Below are 7679 nucleotides of genomic sequence, written 5' to 3' on the forward strand. Positions count from 1 at the left end.
TCTACTGGTATTCAACTATATGAAATACTATAGATACTATTTTTGGGAATGAAGGCGACCTGGTTTCTGATGCTGACCCCTCCAGAGTCAGCTCTATTAATCAGGACCCTAACAATATATTCTCTGATTTTGTTCCACTTGATAGATTTCTTCTCTTTTCAACTAGTTGAATTTTATTTTATTATTATTATTTACATAAAGAACAATGTTTATTTTAAATCTACTGTTATAGGGTGAAGGAGGTTTAATAAAAGCTTGTCCAATAAATTGAAAGCAGCTCAAGACTTACTCAACTTTGTATCCTTAGGCCCTCCCTACAACATAGTAGGCACAAGAAATAATATGCCATACTGAATCCATAACTACTTAACTGTATCAACACACCAATACAAAAAATTTAATACAAATTTAAAACATACACATTTAACTATATTTCATTATAATCATTTAAAGCTTGATTTTATAAAACATAATAAGACATTCTTAAGAGTTCTGTATCACAACAATTTGAAGAGTGGGAATATCCAGTTCAAAATCACTGCAGATGGTGATTGCAGCCATGAAATTAAAAGATGCTTACTCCTTGGAAGGAAAGTTATGACCAACCTAGACAGCATATTAAAAAGCAGAGACATTACTTTGCCAACAAAGGTCTGTCTAGTCAACGCTTGGTTTTTCCACTAGTCATGTATGGATGTGAGAGTTGGACTGTGAAGAACGCTGAGCGCTGAAGAATTGATGCTTTTGAGCTGTGGTGTTGGAGAAGACTCTTGAGAGTCCCTTGGACTGCAAGGAGATCCAATCAGTCCATCCTAGGGGAGATGGGTCCTGGGTGTTCATTGGAAGGACTGATGCTAAAGCTGAAACTCCAATACTTTGACTACCTCATGTGAAGAGCTGACTCATTAGAAAAGACCCTGATGCTGGGAGCGATTGGGGACGAAAGAGAATGAGATAGCTGGATGGCATCACCGACTCAACGGACATGAGTTTGGGTAAACTCCAGGAGTTGGTGATGGACAGGGAGGCCTGGCGTTCTGTGGCTCATGGGGTCGCAAAGAGTCGGACACGACTGAGCAACTGAACTGAACTGAACTGAATATCCACAGCTTTATAGGCTCAAGTTACATAAATTAAACTCAAATGATTGGACATTTTTTTCAATATGGAAACTATACAAATGAAATAAATGGCAAAAGGACCCAATAAGAGCAATATTTCACTACTTATGGACTATCATTAGTTACTTTCAGGATCTAAATGAAGATTCTAAATATTCATATTTCTTTTGTTCTATTTTATATTTAAATATTTCTCTACATTCTGAGTCAAGCTACTTGACCAAAAGCTTGATTTAGAAAGGCATTTGGCAAAAAATTTTCCACCTACAGTTACTACCTTCAAAGAAAGTAACACTGCAGTACTGATGTAGTCTGCACCAGTAACTTATGTCAACCCTACGGTAAATCAGATAGGTACCAAAAATGGAATAATTTTGCACAGATTCAGTAAAGTATCATGCTAAGTTTTCCTCATCTAAAAATTAACCAATGAAATAAAACATATCAACTATAGTTGATCTGGTAGGAAAACCACATTTGAGAGTTACAAGTACATTATTGTCCATATCTCATTCTCAGTCATTGACAGGAATTTTATGTGAATTGTAGCAGTAAATGAACGAAGACGAACCTCCTCAGAATTGGTAATGAACTGTGGTCCTGACTTCCCATTTTTCAGGTACAACCAGATCTCTGTCTGTATAAATGAGGAGCTCAAATGAACAAGAAACTTCCAACAGCAGCAGAAATGTTACTGTAGCTGTGGTCTGTCTGATCTCTGAACGGATCTCGTCTTGGAGAGCTTCCTGAGACTTTTCTCGGGGTGCACGGCCATCTTTTGCAGTCTTGTCACACTCAACATCAAACCGCCATCTTTCAAGGACCTCTCCACTTTAAGTATTTGAGATGACTACCACCAGTTTCTGAACTGAACACTTGCACAACCATTGGAAGAACTCAGCCACGATTTCGGCGCTCCCGCGCAACGCGATGCATTGCTCCCAAGAGAGTTGCAGCGCCATGGCCAGGCCCACGGATGACGGTAGGTGCTTCCGCCAGGCAGACAGCGACGCCGGGGCTTCCGGGGCAGTTCCCGCCCCTCGTTTCCAAAGGAACGACGCAGGACGCCGTCGCGCCCTCTGCGCAGGCCCGGAGCGCCTCCAGACCCCTGAATTGTGTTTTATTATAGGTTTTAAAAAATGTAGCTTATTGTCCATTCTCATTAACTTGAACCTTATAATTAACTTCATGTTTTGAGTTCATTTAGATTTTAGCCTAATTTGGAGCTCTAGATCACTTTATTGTTCAAATAACTTAGCCCTTATAAAGTCCCTTTAAGTTTGTTTCTTCATAAGTGTTTGAATAAATTACTCTGAAAAATAAAATTTAAAATAGGTGTTTTTGCTTTATTTATATATTTATTCATTCAGTGTCAATATTAACTGAGAGGTGACCATATCTTCTGGCCTTCATTTTCCAATCTTTAGACCCTGCTCAGAATATTATAGTCAATCTCTTTGTATTGATGAATGATACAAATATTCAAATTTCAGCACATAATTTGCTTCCTGAGGTTAGTAATACTCCAGCAATATTTCTTTATATTAATATTATTAATGGATTTTTAATAATCCAGAGTTCAGATTTCATTCATGGAGTTTGGGGTGTGGCTCAATACATGAATTTTTATCAAATCTTCAGATGGTCTTCAGACTATTGTTTTGGAAACCACTTATTACAATGCATTGAGACAGGATATAAATTACCAAAGTTATGCTAAAAACGTTTCAAGCTAGATTTCAGTACATGAACCAAGAATTTCATATGTACAAGCTGGGTTTAGAAAAGGCAGAGGAACCAGAAATCAAATTGCCCACATTCACTGGACCATAAAGAAAGCAAGGGAACTCCAGAAAAACATCTACTTCTGCTTCATTGACTTTGCTAAAGCCTTTGACTGTGTGGATCACAGCAAATTGTGGAAAATTCTTAGAAATTTGAGTACCAGACCACCTGACCTGTCTCCAGAGAAATCTGTATGTGAGTCAGGAAGCAACAGTTAAAACCTTACATGGAACAACTGACTGGCTCAAAATTGGGAAAGGAGTACCTTGAGACTGTATATTGTCACCCAACTTATTTAACTTCTATGCAGAGTACATCATGTGAAATGCCAGGCTGGATGAATCACAAGCTGTAATCAAGATTACTGAGAGAAATATCAGCAACCTCAGATATGCAGAAGATACCACTCTAATAGCAGAAAGTGAAAAGGAATGAAAGAGCTTCTTGATGAGGGTGAAAGAGGAAAGTGAAAAAGCTAGCTTGAAATTCAACATTCAAAAATCTTAGATCATGGCATCTGGTCCCATCATTTCGTGCCAAATAGCAGGGCAAAATATGGAAGAAGTGACAGCTTTTATTTTCTTGGACTCCAAAATCACTGCAGACAATGACTGCAGTCATGAAATTAAAAGACACTTCCTCCTTGGAAGAAAATCTATGACAAACCTAGACAGCATATTAAAAAGCAGAGACATCACTTTGCCAGCAAAAGACCCCTATAGTCAAAGCTATGGTTTTTCCAGTAGTTATGTATGGATGTGAGAGTTGACTGTCATGAAGACTGAGTGTCAAAAAACGGATGCTTTCGAACTGTGGTGCTGAAGAAAATTCTTGAGAGTCCCTTGGACTGCAAGGAGATCAAACCAGTCAATCCTAAAGGAGATCAACCCTGAATACCCACTGGAATGACTAAGTACTTTGAACACCTGATGTGAAGAGCCGACTCATTGGAAAAGACCCTGATGCTGGAAGAGACTGAAGTCAAGAAGAAAGGGTGACAGAGGATGAGGCAATTAGATAGCTTCACTGACTCAATGAACATGAATATGAGCAAGCTCTGGGAGATGTGGTTGGTTCTTGGGCAGAGGAGCCTGATGTGCTACAGTCCGTGTGGTTACGAAGAGTCGGGCCTGGCTTAGCAACTGAACAAAAGTATCTACCATAATACAATCCTCCAGGAAGAGAAGGGCATGTTCCCAAGCTGATTCAAATATGGCTTCAGAGAGCAGAAGAAGTGAATCTGCTTAGGGTGTTTTGGGTTGTTAAGTAGAAGTACTGGGGAAAGGATCTTAACTTTCAACTGGCATCAAAGGATAAAGTACCTGGGGTTTCTTAACAGTGTGCTGAAATGTGAAGCTGAAGAGGAAAAGAGATGGATGTGGCTTAAAAATATTGGCTGTAAAACATGAAAATATAGTAAGACATTATTGCACATCCAAGAATGAATAATTGTAGCACTGTGTAATTTATTTTGAGTCTGAAATGAATTCTGTTCCAAGACTTCTTAATCCTATCTAACTTTCTTTTATCTTTGAGCCAAACAATGTATATTTTGGTGTGGTGGCACCCTTAGATACTAGTTTGGCTTGATGTGATAGATTATATTTCCATTCAGCAAATATTCTTGGCCTCCCCTGACTTACATTGTTGCTTCAGTCATGTCTGACTGTTTGCAACCCTATGGACTGTAGCCCCCCAAACTCATTGTCCATGGGATTCTCCAGGCAAGAATACTGGAGTGGGTTGCCATTGCCTTCTTCAGAAGATCTTCCTGACCCACAGAACCAACCTGCGTCTCCTGTGTTTAATGCATTGCAGCCAGATTCTTTACCACTGAGATACCGGGACACTAATACATTGATGTTTCGCTTGGCCATATGATTTCTTTTAACAATCAATGTAATGTGTGAAAGGCTGATACATATCCATTCTGAATCTTGGCCTAAAGAAGCATCATCATATATTTCCATCCATCTCTCTGGAAGCTTGCAACCTATGTCTGAAAAAAATCTTGCCTTGAATACCCTCCAATCTAAAAAGTTTAATATTTGAAGCTGGTGTGGACCAAAACTGTGGTTCAGTGCCAAGCTGAACACAGACTGAATCAGTCAAACTCCAGTAGCCTCTTAAAACTGCAATTTAAAACATAGCCTTTTCCAGAAACTCAAATATTAATATTGTAAGTATAAGAATGATATTTATTGCTTTATGCCACTGAGTGTTGAGGTCATTTACTATGGCCATGTATACAGGTAAATAAAAGATCCATGTATTAAAAACAACCCCCCAAGTTTGTGTCATGCTTATTTTCCCTTTTCTTATCGTTACCAGTTTATTTCTACCTACTCTCTGGCTATAGTACATTTTGGATTCCCTGTGTTTTCTAGGAATGTTAATATCTGGCTTAAATATTTCCTCCCAATTCTATTCTTAAAATCATCTTGTTCTTATAATAGCAGTAGATTTTCCCCTTTCACTCTAATGTTCACTTGCTGCTACTACCTATAACAGTATAAATTATCAAGAATTTCCCAGGAAATGGGTAGAAACTAAAATTCACTGCCTTGAGTTTTTAGTTGAAGAGACTGACAGCATATTAGAAAACTTGGTCAATAGCAAAAGTAAACTTTGTAATGCTCCTAGACTTACTTGTACATAATTTGTGTTCAGTTACATTTGTTGAATTAATGAATGAAAGGCTCAGCCAATATTTCCACCAGATTAAACCAAGTTTTATTTATTAAAGGTATTAGAATTGTCAATAAGGCTGAATGATATTTCAGAAGTGAAAAGAAAAACACACATATTAATTGTGTGTGGTAGATCATGCAGAATAAAGCTCAAAAAGATCAAACTATTTTTAATATTACTAATTAATAATAATCAGAGATTATTAATACACATGATAACAGAGTCTATCTTGAAGCTGTGTATGTATTATGAAAGTAAGATATAATGAGTAAGGCAGATATTCCCTTCAATAAGGGAAATTATTTTTCTAGGTATTTTATATATAAACTTTGAAATTAAGACTATTAACATAGCCATGGGAGGGTTAAGACTTTTCAGTAGAAAAGCATTTTATAGTAAAGTCAGATCAGCAAGGCTATGTTGTGATTACAAATAACCCTAAAACCCAAGTGTCTTAACACAATAAAATTTTATCTTCTAGCTTCTTTTTTTCTTTTTTTTTTTTTTTTTCCCATAGACGACAGCCCACCAGGCTCCCCCGTCCCTGGGATTCTCCAGGCAAGAATACTGGAGTGGGTTGCCATTTCCTTCTCCAATACACAATAAAATTTTATCTTCTAGCTTCTAAGAAATACTGCAAATGCTGATGATTCTGCAGAGCAATTGTCCTTGCTACAGCAATCCAATTATTCAGGGTAAAGAGATTCCAAATCCTGTAGCTTCTCAATATGTGAAGAACTGAACACTGACTCTTAAATTCTCCCACTCAGAAATAGCTCACATAATGTCTGCCCCTATTTCCTTAGCTAAAGATAGACTCAAGTCCATTCCAGTCCTCAAGGGGGAACAAGAAACACGATCTTCTGTTTCTTAAAAGAAAACCACTTGTCAGTGGAGCGTAGGAAAACTGGCCATGTTCACCTGAAGTTAGCTAGCTTGTAAGTAGAACAACAAGGTTTTCAACTCAGGTCTCTCTCTAAACACTGTGCTCTTCATCACTGGGCTATGTTCATTCCTTAACATAAATTAATTAGTAAACTTACAGGAATTAAGAACAAGAATAATTCCAAAATAGGGGGAAACTAAGAAAGTTTCATGAAGGCTAATTGCTAAAAGATTTGTAGAATAACCTGAGATTCTGGAGGCTTAGGTGTGTTGTACTTGCTACTTAAATTTCTGTCTTAGCTTTTGGGGCACTTGAGGAGAAAAGAAAACCTGGGGAAATTTTAGGGAAAAGTATATACTGAAATAATTTCTGCTCTGGGTTAACTTTGATTGACAAGACTTGACTACCTAGGCAATGAGCATTTTTAGAGTGTGACAACATACTCATTCTATGATCCTAAAAATTCATTCTGCATCTCAGACGAGAACCTGTGAATATTGGATTCAAATAAACAATCTATTTGGATGCTTGCCATCCTGTCAAATTGAAAAGGGAATCTCCTGAGATGTCTATCAACAGAAGAGGACTTTTCTGTTAGGATAAAAAAGTTAATTAATGATTGACTGACCTGCTGAAAGGCAAGTTGAGATATACAGCACACTTCAGCTACAAGTCACTTGAGAATTCTCATTTCACTTTGCTATAAAATGGATTCATTAGTATTCTAACAGCTTATTTTATTGTTGCTATAGCAATGGCTGGAGTTACAGGTTTATTCTTACTGAGCAATGAGCTTTAATGATATTTTCATTTTGCAAGTTAAAAAGCTTTCTATTTTCTCATGGCAAATCATGACAGAGTATATCTGTTACATAGCTAAAGGTCAAATGAAGCAATGAATCCAGAGTCTAATTAAATTTATTTTATATTATTTGTTAAAATGAATAACCACCTACAAATCCAAAATGATCTCAGTTTTATTATTTCCCTGGAATCTGTGTTAAAATTTATTTCTCTTTTGAGAGCTGAGTTGTTCAAATTATCAAAAATTTAAAACCTGTTGGAAAGCTACCCATAATTATAACTATTTAAATTTTATAGTCATGTGAGTAAGATTGGAGCACAAACACTTGTCAAATCACTTGATAACAGGGCTGTAACTAATTCTAGAAGTCTATTGTTCTTATGATTTCATA

General features: G+C 37.0%; 1 pseudogene; it reads right to left on the reverse strand.

Moving 5' to 3' along the window:
* Positions 1-1504: 1504 nt before the first annotated feature.
* Positions 1505-2154, reverse strand: LOC133071939 (mitotic spindle assembly checkpoint protein MAD2A-like; annotated as a pseudogene).
* Positions 2155-7679: the final 5525 nt, after the last annotated feature.

This window comes from Dama dama, chromosome 17, assembly GCF_033118175.1.
Source record: "Dama dama isolate Ldn47 chromosome 17, ASM3311817v1, whole genome shotgun sequence".
Classification (NCBI taxonomy): Eukaryota; Metazoa; Chordata; class Mammalia; order Artiodactyla; family Cervidae; genus Dama; species Dama dama.